A 27,157-nucleotide genomic window follows, 5' to 3' on the forward strand; every position below is an offset into this window, starting at 1 on the left:
ATGTTGTTATGTTTTGGGTTATGAGTTGTTATGATTTTATGTTTTAAGAGCTCCAAATTATTGTTATGAATATGATTTAAGATGAATCATAGATGAAACCCTTTGTAGTAATAATATTCTAATATAAAATTAACTACATAACTCATAAAGTATTTGAGTGAGTTTTATGTGGAGATATATTCTTTTAGGTGTACTAATGCAAAAGTACAATATTCAAAGGATTGACATTTTGATGAGAATAAATCTAAGTCACTAGACTGTTGAAGATGAGGTATTTGGGTTTAGTTACAAGTTTTTGAATCATCTGGTTGTACCTTTATTGTGATGATATTGAGATGTTATTGGTTTTAGATTAATGAAGCTAGTTTTATCATAAAATGATTTAGAATCCACCATAAGATGTGTTAGTATAAGTAACAAATAGAAGTGCTAGTGCTTGTGTTTCAAAGATGTAGTTAAATGTTTTTTTTCTAGAGGGTTGGATCTAAGTTTAAAAATGACTAAATGTTTTGGAGATTATATTTACAATAAATTTGAAATTATTTAACTAAAGTATAGATTTGGTGAAAATGACTAAATTCTAGCAGCAAGAACAACCCACCTACATTTTGACTCCATCTTTTGGTATTAAAATGGGTATTCTCTTTGGATCATAATTGTTAGTTGGGTGATTTTTGTACAACTTTTAACAATTTAGAATCTTAAATATGGAGGGTAAAATGTTATTATTCTTGTTGTGTCAAGATCTTTATGAAATGAGGGTGACTGCCAATGTATTGTAAATCTATAAATGAGTTTGGAAAATCACTAGTACTCATGAACTATGCGTGGGGGGGGGGGGGGGGATGGAGGAAGTGTTACTTATGTTCATAAAATTCTATTAAACATCAAAAACTTCCATTATGTGATTAGAAATCTTGGTAGCTGAAAATTATTTACCGACATGATTTCTAATTAGAATGATGAATGAGCCCAGGCCAAACATTTTGATGAGGATGCAAGCTATCATTTTGATTTTCCAAAAGGAAATGATGTGCATTATCTCAAGCACAATCAAGAGGATAAATTAATATGAAGGCTCGAAGAGTCATTGGAAATGTAAGGTTCAAACTGAGAGATGAACATTTTCCATTAACATATTTGTTTGGGTGAACATTTGAAGGGATACTTTTATCCGATTAACAATTGCATGACTATGGACACATGGAATGTTACAAATCAAAGTGATGGACAAAATGCACCTATCAAGTTCAACAACAATTTCACCCACTGATGCCCAATAAAAATACTTACATCATAGGTGTATTTAACAAGGAACATTAGTCTAGGAAGTGCATAACTATATCATCTCACCATGTGGTTAGACATGGGACATATGGTGATTGGGTTGCAATCAATGGAGCACAAACCATGCATGCAAGTCACTCACTGCCAAAGAAAATGAGATTGTGTGAATTTTTTGACAAAATTCCACCAATGCATATGAGACTTATTGTTCAGTAGATCTTGAGAATATAAGAAAAGTTGGAATTCCATTGATGCAAGTTGTGAAGAACGATAGGACAGTGTATGAAATCTCAATAATTCATGTATTGGCAAAACTGAAATAGAGAGAGAACCCATGTAAATGGTGGTGCTTGTTGTCTAAACACACAAGTTAGTGATGGTAGATATGGAATTTAATGGTTTGATAAAGGTGACATTTTTAGTTCTACTAGCCATAAGTTCTCACGAGGTGAGAAGAAATAAAAAATCCTATAATATATTATAAAGGAATGAAGGCTTGACCAAATATGTAATATTATTTGAGATAACAACATCCCCAAGGGAATGATGGTTGTAGAACAAATCTTTGATGTAGGAACCCAAGTGAAAGAAAAGCTTGTCTAATCACCTGCTAGGGGAAATATAAAGAGATACATGTTTAGAAGGAAAAGAAAAGAATATATACATAGGTACCTCTACTCCCCTTAAATAAAATCACGGAGGAAAGGCATAGAGATCACAAGGCACAACACGACAATGAAATCACAGAGAAAGGGCACAAAGATCACAAGGACACAATAATGAAATGCAAAGATCACAAGGATACCACAACAAAATCCTAGATCTCCACTAATCTCCACCAATGTTTAGAGCTCTCCACCCTTGTTCAGAGATCTCCACACTCTTTCAAGAGAAACTCTCCACAATCGATCAAATCAAATGGGGAATGATTAATGTCATGTTTTCTATTTTATTGCAGACATACATCTCACCTAGGAGATTCACCAAATTTATATAGAATTTGTAATATTATGAATAAAAGAGAAAAATTTCATATTTTTTATTATGTTTTTATAATGCCATTGTTCCTTCTTTTGATATTATCCTTTAAATTACTAATATAATATAATTTAGATCAAAATTATAAGAGCTTAGTTTGATCCTCAAAATGATAACAAGCCTACACGAGTATTTACATGAAGATAGATCTTGTAATTTGTTTCAACTGTCTCCTTCAATGATACTCCATCTTTGAAATGTGGAGATAACAAGTGGAAGTCATTATGGAAGGAGAAGCGAAAGGACCACAAAAATTCAATAACAAGTTTAAGCACCAAGGGCCATGGGTATGACATTTCTTACTATTGAGAACATCAGAACTTCATTGTATTTTAGAAAATGAATGTTCCAATATATTTGGAGACTCAACATCATGGTAGTATTGTAGAATAGGGCTCATATAGTATAGCTATTGGTGATGGTGCAAGGTCATTCTTTGAACATCCTATGGTGATGTTTTGAAGGCATCCAAGTGCCAACATGAATTATATGTAACATGATCTTTGGGTGGACTTTAAACATGGATCCCACGAACATATTCAATACAATTGTAACAAACTTGTTTGAATAGTAAGGCTTTCAACCAATTTTATACCCAATTGGTTAAACTTGATGTTGAGTCCATCCTGAATAGAATTTTTTATTTGATACAAGAAAGCGTCTCCTCTTGTTGGAATTAATTGGTGAGACATGGACATATAGACCCTATTTTCAACCTTTCAATGGGGTTTGTCAGAATGAAGAGAAATACATGTGCATGCTTGGTATTCATATCAATAATAATCAGAATAGACTAACCCTTGAGAGAGAGAGAAAATGATATCTAGCTCAAAAAAAAAATGACATTATGAAATTACATCGATGGTTCTCTTTCAAAATTTGAAGGGTATCTTTGTCTTTTGTTGCACATAAATATATCAAACGTTAGAAGGTGTGATCATGAAACAAAAGTAGTGAAGATGAATCGACTCTTTTGGCTACAATATGTTATTTTGTACTCATGGTCTCTTTATTTTCAAAACCTTATGCATCTTGGTGATAAAATGATCCTGCTGAAAGCCTCTCTAAAGTAGTGAGTTCGATTGCATCTATGATAAACATAATGAGTACCTCAAGGTTATCATTACAAAATTCATTCATGAAACTTCAGTCATCCCTTCCATTCTGGACAATTTAAGGAACTATTCATCACTGCCAAGGGTATATATATTGACCAAACTATCATACAATCGATCCAGAAGAAAAATAATCAAATAATTCATATTTCTAATAATTAGTTTAGATGATAATATGAAAAGGAAATAACCTATAAATACATTTTTCTATGATTAATTTTAGAATCCTTTTACTGTAGAAGGATTAATTCTTTTTCTATTATTAAATAATGTAAAATACCATATCAATGCAAGAAAAATGATGTATACATTTCAATTGATAAAAAGTTGCAGCAATGCAATTTCAAATATTGATTGTCTGCTAAATACTATAGTACTACAAGCTAAAAAAATGGTTCCACTCAAAATAAAAATCAAAAAGAAAAAAAGCATGACATTTAACTCACTCCAAATTTTAGATCTTTGCAACAATAATTTGAAACCTAATTTACCACTAATCTTGAGACTTCCATTCAATCTTCTACAAAGCACGACTAGAGAGTAACAATAATATCAATGCAAATATAAATGTCCCAATACTTATTTTATGAGATTGTGAGCAAATTGAAACCCTCTCTAGCAACAAAGCTTCATCCTAATGTGAAAAATATGTTCATTTTCTTAAATCTAGTAATTATATGTCACTAATAACTATAAAGGCTATACTTTTTACTTGCAACCAGCTTGAAATCTTGAATTAGAAGTTTTGAATGATTTTTGTAGGGTTTTTAGAATATTACTTTTCATTACGTTGAAACATTTTAAAATTAACTACACACCATAGTATTTTTGGTATGTATAGCTATTCCAAAGAAAATATAAAATAATAGCACATTTGTAAATAATCAAAAAAATAGCTTGAACTACTAATACATTACAATTAATTGGCACTAGTACAATGGAAGTTTCTCCCAATAGAACAATAGACAACTCTTATAAAAATAAGCCAATAAAAACCAAGAAAAACTAAGACAAGAACGCTTTTCTAAGAGATCAATTAAAAAGAATACAATATGCCCAAATTGAGAAGAAGTATGAAAATCTAGCTAATTTGAAAATATAATTGGTCATTAATATTTCTATTTTGGAATTTTTCTTCCATTTCCTATACATCTATTGGCTATACAGAGTAGTAAAACAAAGGCATGATGATGCTTTAACTGCACACATATCTTCAACAATGTCAAGCAAGAAATTCATGATGGAAAAACATTTCTACCATTCACATGTAAATGAAAATCTTACTATGAAACCAAAATAGAAAAAATAAGAGTTGGTATAATATGAGATAATATATACCAAAGTCATATTTGATTAGTGTAAAATGTAATTTAGTGTAGTCCAATAACTATATAAGAGAAGGCTAGATTATAGAATCCAGAAAATCATTAATATTGTTGCAAATCTAATCTAGATTAAAAGATCTTATGCTCTCTCACCATGAATTCTCCTAGCAAGATGAATATCTGTTTACATGATGGTGACCCTCTTTACATGGATGTTGGCACACAAGTTTGTATCCTCACAGAGCTTGACAAGATATATTTTTGTTGGCTTTTGTAAAGCCAACATGACATGACTCTAGAAACACAAATCAGTCTGGAAGAAAACAACCCCAAAAAAGTATCAGAAAAAAAAGGCACAAAAAAATTAATGCACATTCTACTTCAAAAGAGCCATTACAACATCCTCACTTCAAGTGCACACACACAAATGTAAAGATTCACAAATCCACCAAAATATAACCCATTACAATAGTCAAAATGCACCCTAAATATTAATAACAACTAATTTCTCTTGAAAATGATACAAACCCTTCAATGCAAAATCAAAAGTAAGTTCACTATCCTAGTTTTACCCAAAAACTATGTGGAAAATGAAATTAAAAATAAACACCCTTTGAATTATCAGAAGAAGAAAATTATAATTAACATTGAACAATTAGAAAAGTTTGTTAGCACTAAGGGAAAATTAGCAACTTGCCATATCAAAGTTGAGAATGAAAGAATAAAGTTTAATTATTAGAAATTTCTAATAAAAGTATGCCATGGATGGTTACAGTAGGTGTTGATGTTTTGACACTTATGCACTTTGTATTTGTTTTGAATATTTTTTTGCATATCTTCATTAAAAAATAACATTATTAAATGATGTTATGTATAAATCATTTACTGATATAATTTAAAAAATGCAAAAAAAGATGAATGCCAAAAGCCTTTTTGTTACACCTTATTTCTCTTGATATTATGACTTAAAATTCAAACTAGAGACGTGTGTCCCTAAGTAAATGGAGATAGGCTTTCATTGGTTATGTGATCAGGTAATTAGGGTGGTGATTTGACATGGGAATATAGTATGGATTAGTTGAATTTTCAAAGGTGGTTGAAGACTCTTTATGGTTGGATTTTTGCTCAAGTTAGTCTTGATGAGTCACAAGATTACTTATAACTTAGTGGAGTTTTGAGTGGGCTTACACTTGATGTTATGAAGTTCTAGGTCCTATTTTAGAGGCTATTTTTTTGCATTCAACCAAAGGTTCTTGAAGGATGTCCTTAGTGAGTTCTATTCACTTCTTTTTCTCAATTATGATTAATAGATTTGGAGACTTAATGATTTTAGTGATCCTTTGTCTTATTTCTTGATATTTTGTAACTCAAGTTTTTTTAATGGAAGATTAATAAATTGCAAGTCTCATGTTCTATTTTCTAGTCAATTCAATTCTTCTCATTTTTTTTGGTCTATGCTAAGTATTTCATGAAGTTGTATGTAATCATTTTCCTTGCAACTTTTATCTCATAGTTTTATGCTCTCTTTGTAAGCGGTTTGTTAATATGTAGGTTGTTAACTATGTTATTTAAGTGTACAAGAACCAATTTTGTGAAGATTTATGTTTTTCTTCCTAGTGATTATAACTTGCAGAGCTCTAAGGCGTAATGGGTATGTCTTGGTGAAAGGGTTATGATGAATTGAAATAGAACAAAGCCTATGAAATGATATAAGCTTCTGTTCAACCATAGTGGAATATGAAGGCAAAGGAGTAGAGCAAGGAAGAGACATGATTTTGGGCCTCTTGAATTATTGCTATTGTTAAAAGCAAGGATGATGTTTCTCTATGTTGTGGTAAAGAATGTCATCCACTCCAATTTATAGCCTTTTCATGGGAAAAAATAAAACCGTGTAAACTATAGCAATGGGGGGCTATTGTTTTATGTGGGAAACTTCCTGGTTATATACTCAAGAGTCGAGACAAATACATCTTTATAATCAAGAGAAAACACAGCGTAGTCATATTTGTAGGTGTATTAAATACAGTGACAACCTATTTTTTTAATTTGTTTGAAATGAAATAGCAACTCCAACTGTGCCACATATGCTAATTTTCATGTATGATGTTGTCAAATGTAACTTTGACAAAATTAGGCACAAATTCAGTCAAGCCACCTAATGAATAATATAGTGTGTAACTTGTGAAATTAGGTCACGTTATGCTCGTTTACAAATATTACTATTCTCTGTTAGAAATAAGATGTAATGGATATGTTACATGAATAATATAATGTGATGAAATTTAACGTTATGCTCATTTACAAACTTTTTTGATGAATAGCCCTTTTCAATTAATAAAATTTACTAAGATTACAATTCACAAAAAAGGGTCGGGGGATACAGGATCACCCCACAAATGAGTTCAATCAGTCAAAGCTGGAGTAAACAACATGGCCACAGCTAGCAACTATAAACTATTCATAAAAAAATTAAAATTAAAACAACCTCATGCTGCCAAGGCAGTACCAACAGAGGGAGGAGGATCATCTTTATCAGGAAATCCCCATGCATCAGTGGGATTGTGAGGCAGACTAGGAATAGTCCAGCCATTAGCAGCATCTGCAGGATCGAGGGTAGTTGCAATCTCTGCATCCTTCTTGTCTAGCCACGGAGGAGAAATAGCCAAGGCTAGTTGGGGAAACTTACCAGAGTGCGCCTATCTAGGGGGAGGAGCCAGAGATCAGCCAGAAGCCCGCCCAAGGGGGGGAGCCGGGGACTAGCCAGAACCACCACGTGGTGGGGAAGCGGAGTGACACCTCCAACCACCATGACCACCACTGGGAGAGCAGTGGCGGGGACCCTGGGAGCATGGCGTGTGTGAATGATGACCAGAGGACTGGCATCTGGAACGGTGACCATGAGATGAGGAGGCATCAGTTAAGGCATCTGGAGGCACTCTGGCAATGGTACAAGGAGCATTGCCCCAGTGGTTTAACAATTCCTATAAGTGGGCAACCTCCAGGGCAACTTTATTAGCTTGCACCTATATCTGCATAATGATATTGTTACAAATGCATGCCTTAGTGTACATTGCAATGTTAACATCCAAAAAACTATGAATGAATAAAACTGCATTCCTATCTTTCCATAGAGAAAACAAAATTTCCATCCTGAAGGTATGCCAAATCTAGGAAAACTTTCGAGGAAATCTGGGAGAATCACCCAGCAGGATCATGTGCCATGAAAAAGGTTCGGGCCTGAAAGGCTTGAAAAAATCATGGATCCAGTGCCAATAATTTTGAGCACGCTTGCAAAATCAAAAAATATGCAAAAAGGACTCAGGTTGAAGGGGCATCTAGGATCAGGAACCCTAATGTGCTTGAGCCGATGCCCCAGGGGAAGACCTTGGAAAGCAAGGCACCAAGAAAAGTGACCAATCTTAGGTTCTATAATGGCACTCCAAATGGTGTCAAACCATTTTCTCCATTGAGAAAGCAAAGAATGCAAATGCCACCATTGATTAAGCATGTCCACCATCAAAAGGTGGGGCGAAAGCCATTTGTATCCCATATTGGGCTTATAATTGGTAAATGGAGTGGCAGGAAACCACTTCCAATCATACCACCAAGGTCGAATAGATAGAATCCCCACTTTATGAAGTAAGTGCACAGGGATGGAAGACAACAGAAGCTCATAAGTCTGGCAATCAGCACATACAAGGTGGTATTGAACTTGCATATCCTCCCAAGAAATGAAATTCATGGTGACTCTTGAAAAAATGTCCTTGGTAGTGTGAATGCCACATTTATAGAAACGCAGAGCACTGGCACCTTGAGTCTTGGCAAGAGGAATACCCTAGAAGGCAAACAAAGGAGACCACCAAATGTTTTGCTGATTTAAGGACAGCCCATTGCGAAACTCATCACCAGCCCAATGAAGCCAAGGTTTAACAGCTTCCCAGGCTTTCTAGATGCTCTTTATAATGAAAGAGCCATGTATGACCACTGGTTCACGCATAGTGAGAAGGGTCTGAAAACCAATTCCCTTCCACGCCGGTCTATTAGCAGGGAAGCTAGATGAGATGCAATGCCTGACAAGAATTTTCCAGGCTTCATCTCTAGAAATAGCTTTGATAATCCATTTAGCACAGAGGGCAAGGCCCTACTTTTGAGTGGAAAGTAGGCCGAGACCCCCAGATTCCCTTGGGAGACAACAGAAATCCCAAGCAACTCTGTGAAAACCATGATGGTCAGAACCAGAGGCCCAAAGAAAATCTTTGAGTAAACATTCTAATTTGATATAGGAAGCTTTGGAGGGAGCCCAACAAGAAGAATAAAATACATGGGTAGTAGCCAAAATCTTAGAACAAATCTAGAATTTACCAGCAAGAGAAAGCGGCTTAGTGATCCAATAATCAAGCTTTTTGGTAATCTTTGTAAGCATAGCATTCCAAAGTTCCATAGGGGAAGCCTTGAAAGCAAAGGGAATGCCAAGAAAGCATAAAATTTCTCCATGAGTAACCCATTTCCATTGGAATTGGCTGAGCCAAGGTGGAGCTGGCAAAAAAGATTGTCAGTAACAGAGCGTTTTATGCCATTGAATGGCAGAGACAGAGGCTTGACAAAAAGTGTCAAGACAATTTAAAACATTTTTTATGTTTTCTTCATCTTCAAGAAGAGTAAGAAAAGAATCATCAGCAAAATGACCATTGACTAACTGGGAGGAAGAATCAGGCAAGGAAATGCCACGGACCAGCCCTGAAGACACAGAGTGAGAAAGTAAATAACCAAAACCTTCAGCAGCAAGGACATAAAGCGCTGGAGCTAACGGACAACCTTGTCTGATGGAATGAAAAAGTCCAAAAGCTTTAGATTGCAAATTATTGATGGTGATGCAAGCATTAGCCTCACCAAAGAGCATCTCCATGGACTGAAGGAAATTGGGACCAAAATCCAGAGCCTAAAGCATAGCCAAAATGAAAGGCCATTCACTGCGATCATAGGCTTTAGTAAAATCTATCTTTAAAAAGATAGCTTGCTAGTTGGACTTACAGGCCCATTCCATACCTTCCCAGACAGTAATGATGTTGTTAAGAATATACTTGGATTTGATGAAGCCAATTTGTTCAGGCCGCACAATTAGAGGAAGCATATGGTAGATTTTGAGAGAGAGCACCTTAGCAATGATCTTATAAGACACATTCAGGAGGGTGATGGGCCTCCAGTTGTAGATGTCCTTAGGATCACCAGCTTTAGGTATGAATTTAATATTCCCTTTATTTATGATCGCTCCTAAGCTTTTAGAATGGTATGCTTCAAGATAGACTTTGTGCAGATCAGGACCAATTTTCTCCCAAAGATGTTTGTAAAATTCACAGGGAAATCCATCACACCTAGGGGATTTGTCATCCGCCATGGAGTAAACTACCTCTTTAAGGTCTCGAAGAGAAAGAAGTTGCTCACAGAAAGCGCGTTGCTCAACTGCAAGGCGATTTGGAGTAACAATAATACACTTTCTGAGAGCCTCCTCTTGAGCAACCGAATGTCCTTGCAAAGCAAAAATGTTCTCATAGTGAAGAAAAAAAACTTGTAGGATGTTTGGCAGACTAGAAAGAACATCAGTTCCCTGTTTTATCTTTTTAATACCAATATTGGTATGACGGGCTCAGAGAGCCTAGAAGAACTCCTTCGAGGCTTTGTCGCCAACCTCCAACCAGTGGAGATAGGCTTTGATTTGAGCTCCTCGGGCAGCATAGTTATCAGCAATTTGCTTTTCATGGCAAAGCTTGGCAAGCTGAAGTTGAAGATCCACATCAAAGGGGTTGAAGGTGAGTGCTTCAGAGGCTTTTTTGAGGGCAAGGGTGTTGGCTTCATAAGATCATTTCCTAAAAATTGCCAGCTGACGCCCATAGATGCCCAAAAAATGAGTTGTTCTGGTAATGGCATCATTCCACCATTGAATCCAACCTCGATGGGAATGTGGATGTGGTTCCAAATTCTAGACACATTGTATGTGGGAGATGGTGGAGGCATGCAATAGAATAGACGTGTTGAGGAAGAATTGAGACTTAACCACTTTGGGGACAGCTATTTGCCAAGAAATGCCAAAATAAATGGGATAGTGGTCTGACAACGTCACATCTGTTAGGGGAATAATAGGTAGATCACGATCTTCAAAAAAATAAAAAAAAGATTGCACTGAGATCATAGCATGATCGAGACATTTCAATATGCAGTTAGGACCAGCTCAAAAATTGGACCAAGTGTGCCAAGCCCCATTATCATGATGGCGGCTAGTATTGGGATCAAAGAGGCCCAATTTATGATGCATGTAAAACCAGGCTTCTCTTTCCCCAGCTGTCCAACAAAAAGGCAGAATGCCATCTTCATCAGAGGCCACTTCAACCATATTGAAGTCCCCACACAAGACCCAAGTAGCTGGCGGCAGGTTGTCAGCAAGCCAAACCCACATTTGCACCCTTTCCATAGCATCATTGGAGGCATAAACATTAATGACTCCAAAAGAATGATTGTTAATGGAAAGAAAAAGTCAAATAATACGGTGTGTGGGGTTAGAATTGTGCAAAATAATAGCTAAATGAAGGCGACGTGATAGGACAGTAACTACACCACCTCGGCCAGCTTCATGCTAAGAAGAAAACATAACACTATCCTACCAAATGACACAGCATGTAGCAAAAAGCATGAAACCAAAAATCTTAACTTCTTGCAGGCAAAGAAAATCTAAATTCCCAAGTCTATGACGGGTATCCCGGACATAGAATTTTCTAGGGAGGTCTGTAAGACCTCGAACATTCCAAGAGAGGAAGTTCATGAAAACTCTTCGATATCATCCTCGTCCTCAAGAGAGGAGTAACTACTCTGCAAAAAGGTAGAAATTGAGTGAAAGTCAAACAAGAAATCCTCTGGACTTACAGCCTACCGTTTGACCCTTGAGATCTCCACACATCCAGGAGGACTGTGAGAATGCCTTGTTGCTGGTGTTACTATGAAAGAGACTACAAGAGGAGAACAAGCCCCAACCAAGGATGTGGTCCTGGCGGCTACCTTAATCCCCTATGAGCCAGCAAGGTTTGAAACCTGCAAAACTGAAACAAGTACAATAGAAGCCGCTGGCGTCTCCACGCTAGCAGGCGTTGACACTTCAGTGGAAGCAGGAGGAATCGTGGTAACTATTGCATAGGATGGATTGGGGGCCAAATGATTCAAGGCATGCTTGCCTTTGTGCCCAACAGTAACCCATTCTTCTTTTTTTCCTTCGACCTGCTTGACAGGCATCCCTTTAGGCTAGGGTTTGACCCTAGGCATGGCCAAATGGAAATCCCTGATCTTGTGTTTCGCAGACTAGCACCTATAACAGGTGTTAGGTAGGTTCAAGTAAAGCACCTTCTGTGTGAAGGTTTGAGTGCCAATCTGGATTTCCACAGAACCCTTGAGATCTTTAGAAAGATCAACTTCAATGCAAACACTGCCGCTGAGGGTGAGCATTAAAAAATTTCTCTGGCTGCTTGGTAACAACTTTGCCAAGGGCTTGGGCAATAGACTCAATAAAAGGCCAACAAGGCAAGGGTAGACCTGGGAATTTGACCCAAACATGAACCCTAAGCTTTTTATCATCCGAGACAGAGAAGTCTCGGGACCATTTTTGAAAAACAAGCAGAGAGGAATGCAAAGACCAAGAGTCGTTGGTAAAAACCATGTCAACTTGCGACGGGTTAGCAAAGAAAAATTAAAAAAACCTTTGGTAAGGTTTTGCACAGCGTCAAGGTGGACGTCATGAGGAGTCCACCTTTTGTTGACCCATTCTCTGAGCATAGCTTCAGGGGGAGTCCTACCAACAAAATACCATATCAAGGTCACATGCAACATCAAATTCTTGGAAAGGAAGGAAAATATCAAGATTACCTTGTGGAAAACCTTCGGGACAAATTTGCGCAGGCGTTTGTTCAGTGGCGGTGCCATGGCAGTCCAAAGCAGCAATGTGAACACCAGAAACAACTGGTTCACCGCTGGCTGGAGCTATTATATCCTAACCTAAAGCTCCTGCAGTAAATGTAGTATGACATGTGTCGACAGAAGGGGAGTGTAAGCGAAAGGCCGTACGCAAAAAAAAACTGAAAGTTTGCATGAAGCAAGAAAACCCTAGCAGAGCGAAAAAACTCTCCTCTATTGTGAACTCATCGAAACCACTTTTTCCTCGTTTACAAATTTGACTATCTAACATGTAAAAGATTCGAGTTGTATCCATTGGTATTAGACTAGCGCTTGCACCTTTGAAGGGTACAAGGATAAGGCTGATAATTATACTATTTATTAAATAATTCATTTGTTTTGCATAATATTGTAGTTTGATTATATAATATGTGTAACTATTAAAACATTGTGAAAGTTTAATTAAGATCTATGTTAATATTATGATATATATTGTATAGTATACATTAAAAAATAAATTGTACATGTTATTTATTATGGTATTCTAATTTTAAACTTTTAAATCTAATAGACATTTCTATCATGCAACCCAACAAATGGAAAAGGTGGCATCCTATACATTTTGACAACACTATTAGAATATCGTAGATAAGATACAATTCTTGATATACTATCTAATTTTGTTTATTTTTAAGTTTTATAATTATTAGCATTTTTGGATATTAATTATAGTTCAATTCTAAATTATCATTTAATTATAATTATAGTTTAAAGAAAGAGATATTAAAAAAAAAAATGTTTATTGTAGATGAGCTTAAATTCTAAAGAAGAAAAATCACATTTGTGGGAATACAAATTTAAAGAAGGAAAATTAATTTGAATACAAATTGAAGTGACAATATGTACCTAATTTGTGTGAAAATGAAGATATGAATTAAAAAATAATTTTAAAAAAAAATCAAGTGAAAAACTAAAACTTTGCATCTTTAGATTTCAATACAATTGGATATCTCTCAAATGTCAACTTAGCTACTTTTCTTAGTGTTGAATGGTGCATCCTTATTACTAGTATCTAATAAATTATTAATTTTGGATGTACCCTAAGTCCTTCCTCCATTTATATTATTTATTTTTCATTGTCTACTTTTATCAAGTATTTAACTTTTTAAATGACTAAAATTAAGTGAACTTCTTCAATTGAATTAATCCACTTTTCAATCTATTAATTGTAATTAGAAACAACTAGAAGTCTAAACATAAGATTCTTATAAAAATAAAATGTTTGAAGTTAAACATTTTGAATATGTATAAGTATCTACAAGTATGGACTTATTCTAATTTTGATCATCTTCAGTTTATGGGAATAAATAGGATAAATGTTAGTAGCAAGGCTGAAATATTGTCTTTATAGGTCCTAGAATCATAAGAAGTCTCTTCTATAGATACACTTATTACAATGGATAAAAGCTTCTAAGATCATCTCCTTTATTAAATTTTCATGTTTATTCTCTTGCTAGAAAATTCTTTGAATCCATTCTAATAAAAAAAATGTATTGATTTAAAGTGAGGAGGGTAACCTAGTAGGTAGGTTTCTTTCAAAATGATAGAATCTACTTCAAATAAAACTGTAAATACATTGCTAAAATTTATTTATAGAATAAATTATAAGAAATATAAATAATTCTCATGACAAAAAAATATATGATATTTAATATAGAAAAGAATGACTCTTGTTAAAAATCTATTTTCATGCTAGTGGTTTTATCTTTGACCTTAGCAAGATTTAGATTCTCCTGAAATTTTGGAAAATAAATGTGTAGGGTTTGTGTGGGAAAAAGCACATCAATTCATGAAGTTGCAATAATAAACACCTAACATTGAAAAATACACTATAAAGAGAGAGTAAAGAGCACTCTTAAGACCACACATAACCATTTTCTTTTTGACTGATCTTGTCTTACCAGCTTCTTCATTCAAGGCCTTGAATGCCTATGTGCCCCATGTACATGTCAAACTTTCTTGGAAGAAGGCCATTCTCTTCGTTATCACTTTTTTCTTCCATTTTACAACCCAATGGAACTCTATAATTGTCTCAAACAAATGAATAGCTTCTCAATGTGGAACACTGCAATTCCACATAATAAAGGTGGTCAAATTTTACAAAACAAATGAGAACATAAAGCTCATATGAAGAATAAGATCTATGAGGTTGACATAATGTTATCCTTCAGCTTGTATTTTTTGTGCCTATTTTAATATGCTTTTATAAAGTTGAAATCTGTTAGTGTAAATAATCAATTATTATTACACTTTACATAAGTTTACTTAGGTTAAATGCAGTATTTTATTATTTATCATATAGACACCTAGGAGTATGCATAGTTATATGAGTTGTCTTGTTTACAACATAGGAGTTTGCATATTCATCTGCATTCTCATGTAGACAACATAGTTGTTCACACTCTAATTGAGCACATGGTGTCTACAACATCTCTTTACAAGATACACCTACGTAAGCTTATCCTCTCATCATTGCACTAACTCCTGTGCTCAATGGAGGATAATTCACTCTTGGTGGACATGTGCTTAGTTATGAGTTTCATCACTTTCTTGACTCCTAGTCATTCTAGATGCCATTATATAGATAATTCTAGTGTGTATGTACATATGATATGCTCATTATTGTTATTCTGATCATCTATTATTGGTCCATATTGTGCTAGTGTTTGAGCTTCTTGATCTTAGTGTTATTTTGCCTTAAGAAAAATTCTTACATGGTATCAGAGTTGAGGGAACTTCTCTTCACATAGCCATTGGAGACTTTTTGCTTCACCTCTTGGAGGACCATGATTCAGATCTAGAGCATCTGCAGCTATTGGGAGCATCTAGAGCCAAAGAAGACCTCACCATTGCATCAATTTGATGAATTTTGGCTATAAATTTGCCTACCCTAGGCTGTAGTCAAATTTGAGACAATTTTTTTGCAAACTAGAACTGGAAGTCTCGATTTGTTGAATTGGAAAACCAGGTGGTCAAACCCTGGCACCCACAGCTAGAATATTCCTCATAGGTAGCTTACTATTCCATTAGTGATAGTCTTTAAAATTCCACAGTGGACTTCACACTTCACAACCTGACGAAATAACTTGCGACGGCTTCTTAGCCGATTCAAATCTAGTAGCCCCTTGTTTTTAAACAAGCATAATGGATACCATACGATGAATCTAGGACTAAACTCCCACACCCACTATCAGCTTCCTCCACACTGGAAACCATGACCTCTTGCTAGTGATTGCAACCTCTTGATAGAAGATCAACTCTAATGAGCTCCCCAGAGGCGTCGTCCCTCTTTCACCACTGCCACTTCAAACCCATTCCCAACCTCCATTGGCTGCTATAATTGCCAACTTGGCACCATGCAATCTACCATGACTGCACCACATCATCCACCACTTGTCCACATAGAGACACCATGTTAGTGCCCCCCCCCCAAGTTATCAGCCATGTAATTTCCATGTCAGCATCCATATAGTACAGATATGCCACATCACCGACTATACTGCCATGTAAGCTTGGACAATATTTTTTCATTAATGCCACCATTTCACTATCTTAAATTTTATGGTTGTTTGACCATCACAAGTAGGCCCAATTACACTGCCACAATGACTATTTGGATGTCAAATTTAACCTAGCATTTTCCTCTATAGACCCCTAGAGTATGTGCAGGATCATGGTGTACCAAACTATGGCCTTAAGTGGCAGTGAAAAACCAGCAAATCAGGGTTATGTCAACTTGACACATAATTTTAAAGTGGTTCTAGAATTTATATCAAAAAGTTGTAAGAAAATAATCTGTAGGAAATTGAATTTAGTTTCTAAAAAACAAGGCCTTATCTAGAGAAAAAATTATTTGATTGGTCAAAAGTTTGGATTTTAAAGTAGTATTACAAAATTTTCAGGGAAAAAATAAAAAGTAGGTGTATGTCTGACCACCTTAATCATAATCAAATGATAATATTTTTAAATATAATTTTAGATATAAAAAGTAGACTCATGCTTGGATGTGACGCATATTTTGCAAAAATTTTATTCCAAATAAATAATTAATTATGAATTTTCTACTATATTGTTTTCAGAATTTAAAAACTCTCATGTCTAACCACCTAAACTAGTTCAAAAAAAATCAAAATTAAGTTTTTCTTATTTTTTTCTTATACTATTCAAAGCATAGAATGTGACACATCTTTTGGATTTCACAAATCTTATATGGTTTGAAAGTTATAGCTATTTTTCAACCAGTATGTCAATCAACACTTTGTAGCTAACTCCATTAGAAAATAAGTAATAATTACTTATTGAACTCATAATTTGACAAGCCTTACATTTATGAAAAGATAAGAACATTCTTAAGAAACCCTTTTCATTACATCAAATTTTGGTTAAAAAAAAGTCGTCAGCTACATGCTTGATGTAAAAAACACATAAGAACATGCCAAAAACACATTTTTGGGATGTTTTAAAGATGACCATATAAGGTTGGTATTGAAAGATATAGTAGGAATTATAAAGGTATTAATTGTTTTCATTTAGTATCAGGATGGGTGGGAAAAAAGTTGGAATAGATTTTGAAATTCTTTGAGGCATTTCAAAACTACATATTTTTCAGATCGCCACTTTTTGGCACACCATGATCCTGCACATACCCCCTAACAATATATAGTTTTGATTTGACAATCCAACTTCGGGAGGCCATATCTCAGTCATTCAGACTTCAAATTAGGTACATCTTTTTTATTTAGGCTAAAATTTCTTGAATTTTTTAGTGGTGCTATAGTTTTCTAGTTTTGGTGTTCAGATTTGTCAAAAAAAATAGTTTTTGCAGCTATACCTATCCAATCCTACATTTTTCAACTTCAAATGCTCCGTACGGACTCATCTAAACACGTTTTTAGGTTTTTTTTTTTTGAATGTGCTTAATTTCTTGTCTACTTTCCAGATCTGCAATTAGATTGTAGGATTGTGTGGATAGAAATACCACTTTTAGAAATAGGTCCTTTTTTGCATTGTATTGCTTTGATCAAACTTCAAAATTGTTGTACATTTGAGCTACATTACTAAGTACCAGAATTGAACTCCAAGAGGAGGTTGTAAATAGAAAAATTAGAAGTCCACTTTTGTCCAGTTTGACAAGTGGCCTATTGTAAATGCAATACATATAAAGTGCCTAAAGCATTCATTTATGAGGGGATTTGTTGATTGAGTGAAAAGTGGGGGTGTGTCTTGTGTTCTTGTGTCTCCTTGATATTGTGCTCTTTCTTTTGCATTATGGATTCTTTTTCTATGTTAACACCACATAATTATGCTACTTGGAAAGAAAAGATAAAGGAACCATTAGTTGAAAAAGGTTTACTGCATTATGAAACTGGTGTAGCAAAGAAACCTGATGATGATGTTGATGAGTCTCGTAAAGAAGACTAGGCATCAAAAAAAGAAATGGCCCTAGGAACCTTGTTAAAAAATATCTCAGATCTTGTCAAATATGACATCAGGAACCTTAACAATCTAATAAAATTCTAGAATAAACTTGAAACATTGTATGGGATAGTAGATGAAGATATGGCCTACACCATTGAAGAAAATCTTCTCAAATTGGATCCTAGGAATTATGACACCATCAAAGATTATCTTACCCAAGTAGACATGTATAGGGCACAACTTTAGGATTGTGGTGAACCCATCAAGTATGGAAAGTTGATCAAAGATGTGATGACTCATCTTGCCCCCAAATATGCTGCTTTTGTTTCCAATTATAATACTCACAAGTTAACAATGGGTAGTGCCTTTGCTAAGCCTTCATTTGAATCATTTTCAGAAATGCTGATCTTGGAACATGAAAAGTTAGTGAGTATGTGAATTCTCTAGTATTCCAAGATGAAAGCCTTGGTAGCTAATCAAGGGACTCTAGGTGGTAAAGATTCCAACAAGATGCAAAAGTAGTGGAAGGCTAAGGCACAAAATTTGTGAGGTACAATTCTTAAGCAATAGTATGAGCCATTTAGAAATCCTTGAGTCTATTATAAATTCAAGAGGAAGCATTTGTGACAAATATGGTCTCTTACCAAAGAAAAGAGGAAAATTTCTCATGCAATTGGTAAGACGATGGCTACAAAGAGCATGTGAACAAACCACCTACAATAAGGGTATAGTCTAGGTAGATTTCAAGTTTACAGGAGAAGATTCCATGAACATCCATTTGTATGGTGAGATAAATGAGAAACCCAAAAGTGTTTCATTGTAAATTTGAAGGTTGGACCAGAAATTTGCAACTTGATATATGCAAAAAAAAACCAAAAAAATGGTAAAAATATTGAATAGAAATTCCATATCTAGTAAGTCCTAGGTCACATTTCCCTTCCTTAATCTTCTTCAAAGCCTCTATCAGCAAGTTCGACAAGAAATATATGAAATGAAACCTATAGAAAAATCATTAAGAACTAGAAAAAGACATAGGAAATGAACTTTATGGGCTCAAGAAGAAGGGAAATATCCAAGTAAATAATTTCATGACAAGCAAGAAAAAAATATCCTAGGTTTCTACTATTTTCTTTCAAAGTTAATGGATAAATCACCCAAAATATCAATAGAGAGAACACAAATAATTATTATTTTTTCTCATCAAGAAATTTTGTGTGAAAATAATGAAAACCAAACTCTTACAACTACTCAAGTCTTAAGAGCTATCCAAATTTTACTTTTTCAAGCTTTCAATTTAGCTAAGATTTCAACCCTGTCAACTAAGTTTTTCCAAAAGCTTCAAATTGAAAAATCCATGTATTTAAGGTTGTCAGCTTTGATATATCCTATTAAGTCCCTTTTTTAAATTTTTTTTTTGAGGTCTTCCTTTATTTTTTAATAAGATATTATTACTCATATTTTCCTATGCATGCCATGGGTGTTTATAGTAGGTGTTGATGGTTTAACACTTATCCATTTTGTATTTGTTTTGAACTTATTTTTTCATATCTTCATTAAAAAATAACATTATTAAATGATGTTACGTATAAATTATTTAAAAATGTAATTTAAAAAATGAGAAAAAAGATGAATATCAAAAGCCTTATTGGTACACCTTATTACTCTTGATATGATGACTTCAAAGTCAAACTAGGGACATATGTCCTGAAGTAAATGGAGACAGACTTTCATTGGTGATTTGACCAAGTAGTTAGGGTGGTGATTTGACATGGGAATATAATACGGGTTAGTTGACTTTTCAAAGGTGGTTGAAGAGTCTTTATGGTTAATTGGATTATTGCTTGAGTTATTCATAATGAGTCACAAGATTACTTATAACTTAGTGGAGTTTTGAGTGGGCTTGCACTTAATCTTATGAAGTTCTAGGTTCTATTTTAGGGGCTATTTTTCTGCATTCAACCCAGGGTTCTTAAAGGATGTACTTAGTGAGTTTTATTCACTTCTTTTTCTCAATTATGATTAATGTATTTGGAGACTTAGTGATTTTGGTGATCCTTTTTCTTATTTCTCGATATTTTGTAACTCAATTTTTTTTATGGAAGATGAATAAATTGAAAGATTCATGTTCTATTTTCTAGTCAATTAAAAATTCTTCTCATTCTTTTTTGTCTATGCTAAGTATTTAATGAAGTTTTATATGAATCATTTTCCTTGCAACTTTCATCTCATACTTTTATGCCCTCTTTGTAAGTGGTTTGTTAGTATGTGGGTTGTTAACCATGTTATTTAAGTGCACAAGAACCTATTTTATGAATATTTATGGTTCTCTTCCTAGTGATTGTAACTTGTAACTAGTTAGTGAAATATTTATGCATGGGTGAATTTTTAGTAAGTTGGTTATTCATTGGTGAAAGTATTTATTTTCTGCTTAAGTTGGTAATCACTTCAGTTAGTGCAATTTAAAGCTTTAAGTTTTCATGTTTTAGTTTTAGTCCTAGTTACAGTTCTTTTATTCTCAGTTTCATTATTCCTCTTCTCGAGAAATTAGTAGTTTAGTGTGTTAAGAAACTAGCAGTCAACCATATCTAGATATTCACTCCAAACCTTAAGTTTCCCACAACTTAGGAGCACTTCCATGTTACATTGAAATATCAAGTTTTGTTCAATTTTATAAGGATATAAATTTCAAGTGATAACAGTAATCATGGGATAAAAAATAATATTTAAAGCATTCCCATCAAAATCACACACACAATATATTTTTGAAAGAAAAGTATTACTTTGTTAAAGTGTGTATAATCCTCATCTAGAAAGAATTAGTAAACTACTTGAGCATTGTTTTAGATTCATAAAAGGAAACTAATTCATTCTTGACAATGTATATATAATCTATTTAAAATGTCACATAGGTATTGGTTCAAACATGGTTTTGGTGATAGGAGTTTTTGTCTCAATGCTTGAAGCACTAATTCCATCTATTTCTTTGTAGAGAAGTTGGATGCCTTTTGATATTGCATATCCATGATCTTTGCTTATTCTTGGGATATTATCAGGCTTTAAATATTCCCAATTTAATTCTTTGAATTTTTCATCAATCAAAGAATTGAGATATTCTAATGCTTCCTCCTTAGTAGATCTAGGATTATCTTTCAAATAACATGTCACAAACGATGCTGCTTCTCCACAATTTGCCTCAACCTTCATTAAAACCATTATACTTTTGTCAAATTTCAAAATAATCACTTTTAAATAAAATCAATTAATTATATGAATGAATAAATACAATATTTTTAAAAAGTTTGTTGAATTCTGTAAATTTATATGCATACCTTGAAAGTATTTGTATCATTTCTTAGTCTGAGGGCCAAGCATAAAAGGTCATTGAACTTTGATGGATAATCAATTTCTTTTATAATATCATCATAGATGGGCACATATAATGATAGTATAGGTTGCAAGGTTACAACACGAGATCTAGAGCTTACTTTTTCATTCTCTAAATATTCCTCTAAAGATGGTGTATACCCTGTTGCAAGCCAAGTTGCCTCTTGCATGAAAGAATCTATACAAGTTTCCCACTGTACAAAAGCAATATTCCAAGTCAACATTAATAATTTGAAGTAAATAAATTACTAGAGAATTCTATTAAAAAACATTCAACTAGGAAAAGGGAAATAAGTTTTTTTTTGCAACCTAAATATTAATCAAACCATTAGAACAGTTGAGATAAAGTGTATGGAATATAAAATAAATAAGCAAAAAACTCTCTCAATTAGACTTTAATGTACATTATTTCTTTTCAGATTGATGGTTTGTTTCTTACATTTGACAAAGTAAATCTACAAATGAAAGAAATTTTTTAACAATAATGAAAATATTTTGAAAAGTTTGTGGTTTGATAAATAAGAGCAATGGGGGAAAAAATTTCAAATCTGGAACTCAAAATTAATGGATGAGATCGAACTCAATCAATGGTCAAGATTGCATGAGAACTAAATTTTGGTAAATGACAAAGCTATAATAATTGGAAGAGTTTCAATTTGGAAAGTCTCATATTGTAATTGGAAATTGTTATATTTATGAGATTTTTTTATAAAAGTCAACGCATAAAGAGAAATGTTGTAGTGCCTGCCCTAGTTTGCATTTTGCTATTGTTGCCAAACTCTTTATCAGTGAATTTTCTATTAATTAAGCATAATTAAAAGATTTAATTAATAGTTTAATTTAATGGAAAATTAATATGATATTTTAATATTTATTTTATTTAATTAATTGGGAAATTAATTAAATAAAAGAATTAAATTTGAAGATAAAAGTTATAAGTTTAGATTTGAAATGCGATAATATTTATTTTATTTAATAATAATATATTTAGAGTTCATTTTTAAATAAATGCTAAATAATATTATTATTATTTAAGTAAATAAATATTTTATCAATTAAGTTTCGGAAATAAATTTAAAAGTGGAAAAGATATATTACAATTAATAAAAGATTTTACATCGCATGATGCATGCATGTGATTAAAATATATTAAGATAAAACAAGTGGATTTAATAAAGTGAGTGCATGAGATTTAAAATTAATATTAAGTAAATTAATGTACATTATTTTAATACTTATTCACATAGGAGTATGCGAACTCTTGTGAGTTCTCATGTTGACAACACATGTGTTTGCACTCTAATTATGCATGTGTTGTCTACACTTAGGAGTTAGCATATTGTTTGAGCACATGGTGTCTACAACATCCTAGACACCTCATCATGTTTATCTTCCTATCGTGGAAGTTATGTGCTTAGTTGTCATCCTTATCTCCTAGTTCTTTCTAGACACATTCTAGATGCATCTTAGAGGCCTTTATATATAGGCTCTCCTAGTCTGTATGGGAAGCTCATATGCTTCTACACCCTCATATGCTTCTACAAGTACTCCTACTCACTTGGCAGGGGGGGGTTCTTGGAGGAATTGCGAATGTTGGATAACAAAGGAATTTTCAGAAAGGAGATGGTTCTAAGAGGAGGAGCTTCTCTACAATTTTCTAAGGTGTAGCAAATTAGCATCAGTGTCTAGGTAGGCACTCGTGATTATTTCACATATTCCATTACGCTCTCTCTCTTCCTGTCTTCATCATGTCTACTAGATGATTGCCTAGATAAATCTTGTGATGAATCTTTATATTGTGGAAATTTGGGTATGCATGTTGATTCTTTCTTTGTGTGAAGAAATCAAGAAAAAAACCAATTAGAAAACCCTTGTTCCATTGATGAAAGAAATTAATTTTTAAATCAGGTTTGGGTTTCAATTAAAATGAAATGGAGAGATTAGATTTAGGAAGGGTTCAAGTTTTAAAAGGAAAATTTTATTTAGGAATTCAAATGTTGATTGAGTTTTCCTATCAAATAGTTTTAAAGAAAATTCTAAATTGTGAAATTGGAATGGAGTTTTCCTATCAAATAGTTTTCCTATCATATATTATTATAACTATATCCATTATCAACTAAAACCTAAAACTTTATAACAATATTAAATCTTACCAAACGACCATACTAAAAAAATATTTTAAAATGAATTGCAACTGAGCAATTTAAAAATTGTGCATAGGTTGTATTAAGCTATGCTCATGAGTAAAGGGGTCATGTGGCAGTCATATGGAACAGTCCATGGTCTTCCTTGGCCTTTATTTTTTGTAAGTGCTAGCTGAGCTCTATTTAAGCTTTATTTTGGATGAATAGAATCTTCAGACTCGATGTAAAAGAACCTCCCAAGCTATTTAATTCACTTGATGTCAAACCACAAGAGGAGTACAGTGAGAGCCCATTCTGAGCATGAGAATCTAGGGCTCCAGGTTGTATAAAACTAATTATTTTAAACATTGTTATTATAATACATTATATTTTAAATATCATAACATATATTAAAATTAATTAATAACCATATATACATATGACTAATTAAAAACATGAAATTAAAACTTTACAATATAAAAAGGGAGGCATTTTTAAAAAAATTGAGCGATTATAAATTGTTGGACGGCATATTAAAGGTTGTGCTGCTGTTAAAGTAGGCTGTGCGGCCTCTGATGTCGCAGGTACCTGCATAGCAGATGGTTGCCAGTGCCAACAGGAAAGAGAGGGTGGTGTGGGCATGTCCCACCCTCCCTATTAAAATATTATATTTTTTTTATAATTTAATTTTTATAAACAACATTTTTACACTAAGCATTTTTTTCCAAATAAGATATATTTTTATTACTATTTTTTGAAAATTTAATTTTATTAATATTTTACCAAAATGATATCTCAACCCTTTACAAATATATATATATATATATATATATATATATATATATATATATATATATGTATGTATGTATGTATGTATGTATGTATGTATGTATGTATGTATGTATGTATGTATATATATGTATGTATATATATATATATGTATGTATATATATATATGTATGTATATATATATATATGTATGTATATATATATATGTATATATATATATGTATGTATATATATATATATGTATATATATATATATAAATGTATATATATGTATATATATAAATATGTATATATATACATATGTGTATATATATATATACATATATATACATATATATATATACACACACACATATATATATATATATGTATATATGTGTGTGTGTGTGTGTGTTTTAATATATACATATACATACATACTTACATACATACATACAAACTACTATCAACCATTCCAATTTCACAATTTAGAATTTTCTTTAAAATTACTTCATAAGAAAATTTAATTAACATTTGAATTCCTAAATAAAATTTTCCTTTTAAAACTTGAACCCTTCCCGAATCTAATCTCTTAATTTCATTTTAATTGAAACCCAAACCTAATTTAAAAACTAATTTCTTTCATCAATGGAACAAGGGTTTTCTAATTGGGTTTTTTTCTTGATTTCTTTGCACAAAGAAAGAATCAACATGCATACCCAAATTTCCACAATATAAACATTCATCACAAGATTTATCCAAGTCGTCATCTAGCAGATATGATGAAAACAGGAAGAGAGAGAGAGTGTAATGGAATATGAAAAATAATCACGAGTGCCTACCTGGACACTGATGCTAATTTTCTACACCGTAAAAAATTGTTCTCAGAACCATCTCCTTTTTGAAAATTCCTTCCTTCTACAACATTCATAATTCTTCCAAGAACTGAACCCCCCCCAAGAGACTAGGACTACTTGTAGAAGCATATGAGCTTCCCACACACACTAGGAGAGCCTGTATATAAAGGCATCTAAGATGCATCTAGAATGTGTCTAGAAAGAACTAGGAGATAAGCATGACAACTAAGAACATAACTTTCATGATAGGAAGATAAACATGATGAGGTGTCTATGATGTTGTAGACACCATGTGCTCAAATAATATGCTGACTCCTAAGTGTAGACAATAGGTGCATAATTAGAGTGCAAACTCCTGTGTTGTCAACATGACAATTCACAAGAGTTTGCATACTCCTATGTGAATAAGTATTAAAATAATGCACATTAATTTATTAATTTTAAATCTCATGCACTCACTTTATTAAATCTAGTTATTTTATCTTAATATATTTTAATCACATGCATGCATCATGCGATCTAAAATCTTTTAATAATTTTAATATCTTTTCCACTTTTAAATTTATTTTCGATACTTAATTGATAAAATATTTATTTACTTAAATAATAATAATATTATTTAGCATTTATTTAAAAATGAACTCTAAATATATTATTATTAAATTAAATAAATATTATCACATTCCAAATCTAAACTTATAACTTTTATCTTCAAATTTAATTCTTTTATTTAATTAATTTCCCAATTAATTAAATAAAATAAATATTTAAATATCATATTAATTTTCCATTAAATTAAAACATTAATTAAATCTTTTAATTAGGCTTAATTAATAGAAAATTCACCAAGAAAGAGTTTGGCAACAATAGTAAAATGCAAACTAGGGTAGGCACTACATCCACCCCCCCTAGAATTAGGCTTACTCCTAGAAGCCTACATGAATGATAACATTGAAGAACCCACTATGCGTGTCGCATTGAACCCTTTCCCTCCTATAGGGGAATATGATTCCACTAATGACACTACAACACACTTAAAGCAATATGATTTTGGTTTGATAGTAAACCGAAAACCACATTAATCCAACATTCATTCTTATAACAAATGTTGAAATAGATTCCCTAAACACTCCAAACAAAGGATCAACATAATACTAAAAAATAAAATCAGAGGCATACTACCTTAAAGCATAGATGAAAGATACATGTTTTGAAAATAGAATAAGTTTCAATTTTTAGTTTTGCCCATGTTTAGGTTTTCAATATAATTTTAGGTTTGAAACATAAGTGTTGAAGTATGAAAAATATGCAAGTAATAGTTTGAGTTCTATTTCAATTCACCTAGTTTCAAGTTTTAATTTGAGAGAGATACACATGATAGTTCAAAGTTTTCATTTTTGTTCAACTAGTTAACACTAGTGGCATTCCAATATACCAAGAGCTCCCAATGTAGAAACTCAGGCTCTAATACCAAATGTAACACCCCGCCAAGGGATCCAAAAGAATTAATCTAAATTTTACTAAGTTTGCCAAACAATTTTTTTTTTTACATGAAAGATAAACCATTCACATCGAACACCTAGTAATAGAAGCAATAACATACATACAACTAAAAGCATACATAAGCATACATAACATGTTACATTCCTTAAGGATCCCAAGATGTTGAGTCACATTTAATCTTAATGAATACCGAGTCTAACAACTACCACATCCACCTAAAAGAATAATTAAAAGCCCACAATCTATAATATACATTTGTTCTGAATGCCCCTTGGCAAATTAAATTTAGATTACTAAATCATCCACTGTACATGTCACAGGGTATGAAAAGCTTAAAAGATTAAAAA

General features: G+C 32.9%; 1 pseudogene; it reads right to left on the reverse strand.

Moving 5' to 3' along the window:
- Positions 1-21,076: 21,076 nt before the first annotated feature.
- Positions 21,077-27,157, reverse strand: part of LOC149571751 (alpha pinene synthase, chloroplastic-like) — a 61,789-nt pseudogene continuing 55,708 nt past the window's right edge.

Source organism: Cupressus sempervirens, chromosome 2 (genome assembly GCF_028749045.1).
Source record: "Cupressus sempervirens isolate cs-2001-9-10 chromosome 2, ASM2874904v1, whole genome shotgun sequence".
In the NCBI taxonomy this organism is placed as follows: Eukaryota; Viridiplantae; Streptophyta; class Pinopsida; order Cupressales; family Cupressaceae; genus Cupressus; species Cupressus sempervirens.